The sequence below is a fragment of the Sinocyclocheilus rhinocerous genome, unplaced genomic scaffold (assembly GCF_001515625.1).
Source record: "Sinocyclocheilus rhinocerous isolate Xijiao unplaced genomic scaffold, SAMN03320098_v1.1 scaffold27401, whole genome shotgun sequence".
NCBI classification, from domain to species: Eukaryota; Metazoa; Chordata; class Actinopteri; order Cypriniformes; family Cyprinidae; genus Sinocyclocheilus; species Sinocyclocheilus rhinocerous.
The window spans coordinates 1-2201 of NW_015648975.1; the positions used below are offsets into that span (position 1 = coordinate 1).

At 40.9% G+C, this 2201-nt stretch overlaps 1 long non-coding RNA gene across 1 annotated transcript; it reads left to right on the forward strand.

Annotated features, from left to right (window-relative positions):
• The first annotated feature begins 1185 nt into the window (after positions 1-1185).
• Positions 1186-1696, forward strand: LOC107710257 (uncharacterized). The gene is made up of 3 exons (XR_001636574.1): positions 1186-1203; positions 1307-1519; positions 1618-1696. It is a non-coding gene; the product is annotated as an uncharacterized LOC107710257 (long non-coding RNA).
• The last annotated feature ends 505 nt before the right edge of the window (positions 1697-2201 follow it).

Here is a 2201-nt window from a genome sequence, read left to right on the forward strand (position 1 = left end):
CACATTTCAACATTCATGTGTCCGTAGTGTTCACATTTTCCAATTATGTGATTTTAAAATGTAAATTTTTTCATGTAGAGTTTAAGGAGATCAGGTTAACTGAGGGCTGTGAAGGGAATGTGGAGGTTTTCTACAATGGATCCTGGGGTAATGTATGTTACAACAAGATGGACAGAGACACAGTGAGTCTGATCTGTCAAGAGCTGAACTGTGGAAGATCTGGTGTTTTGTCTGCTTCTACACCAAAAGTGAAATCAGCTCCTAACTGGCTGGATAAAGTTACATGTCGACCACATGATTCCACTTTATGGCAGTGTCCTTCTTCATCCTGGGGACAGAATGACTGTGGTGAAGATGAAGTGGCCAAAATCATCTGCTCAGGTAAAACAGATACTTTTTCCATCAGTAAACAATACAGTTATCCTTTAGCATTAATGCTTTTAGAAGATGTTTGGAATACATATTTTATAATATTTAATTGTTACAGAACAGAAGAGTCATGAGTCTCGAAGCTCTCTGACATGCTCCACATCTCCCCATCAGAGACAGTGTTTGGGTAAGTTCATTTAATGGAAACAACCATGAAAATTATGAATGTTGAATGCAACCCCTGTTGACAAAAACAGCATATGCTGGTTAGGTATGTTTTGAAGCATGGCAGCTGGTTTAAGATGGTCCTTAGTTTTCCATGCTTCAAAACATATCTAACCACCATATGCTGGTTTTTTCGACAGGGACGTAAGATAATGGTGTTCTAATATGAGAAACCAGCATTTCATTTTGGAATATACAACTGATCACACACATACTCCTGTGCAGACGCTGCTGTTCTGACAGTACTCTGCTGGCAATTAATGTATCTACTTTTTTGTGATGTGTGTGTTTTAGATAATGTTGCTCTCAGACTGAGTGGAGGGGAGGGCCGGTGCTCTGGGAGGCTGGAGGTGTATCATAACGCTGTGTGGGGCTCAGTCTGTGATGATCAGTGGGACATCAGCGATGCTCAGGTGGTCTGCAGGCAGCTGGGTTGTGGAGCAGCACTGAGGGCTGATGGGAATTCAGTCTTTGGTGCTGGTGAAGGTGTTGTGTGGATGAACAAAGTCGAGTGCAAAGGGAATGAGATTCACCTGTGGGACTGTCCTCTCTCCCTGAAAAACCCCACTGACTGCTCCCACAAAGAGCACACTGGACTCACCTGTGCAGGTCACAGCAAACACTGAGGAATATTATTCATTTAAGCGTTTAGAGCTAATAATATTTAAATCAATGTTTTGCATGATTTTGAATGTGTTTGTGTGTTTGACAGATTTGACAGTGTCCTCTACTCCTGCCACAACAACATCAGCTTCTCCTCCAGTTTCTCCTCCAGTGCGCTCAACATCAGTCTCTCCTCCACAAACTCCTCCAGCAGCATCTCTCTCCGTCCCCCCAGTGCTTGTGATTGTACTGGGAGTTGTGCTCTTACTGCTCTTAGTGCCACTGCTTATACTGATTCAGCAGAACAGAGTGATGAGGAGAGGTAGGAGAGATCCAGAGACTGTCATATTGTGTCTTATTCAGTGTGTGATCAGTCATGTGTTGTGAACTGACAGCAGGTTTGTCTGTCTACACTCACAGCTCTCTCTAAGAGGAGACACAGGACGACGACTGAGGCCGTTTATGAGGAGATTCAGCACAGACACAATCACTTCACTCAGAGGGGTGAGACATGAGCCATCAATCTCATTTAATAGCATTAATAAGAGTCTGTCAGACAGATGATGTTTAATGTGTTGAGATCAAAAGTGGAATCATTTCAGTAAGAGGGGCAAGTGAAGTAAATTGCATAGATTCATTTGTGGGACCTTGTGTGTATCATTTGAAATTATATAGGGTTAATTTGATAAGATTCAAAGAAAATGGGGATTTTGGCTGATTTGTGATTGTGAATGTGTCTGATGGTTCTGCTTCTCCATAACAGGAAGTATCTTTTCTGAAGAACAGCATTATGGGTATGAATATGCTGATGAGCTTGTTTCAGGTTAGAGACTGAAATATCATAATGTTACCTGTTACATACAGAAGCATGTAGGTATGCTAAATTAATTTAAAGCATTCATGTAGCAAGTTATCTTAGCAAAGTTTAAATTATATAAACCATTCAGCACATAATTAAGATAAGGTATTAATAATAGCTCTAATAAAAATATAACTTCTTGTGT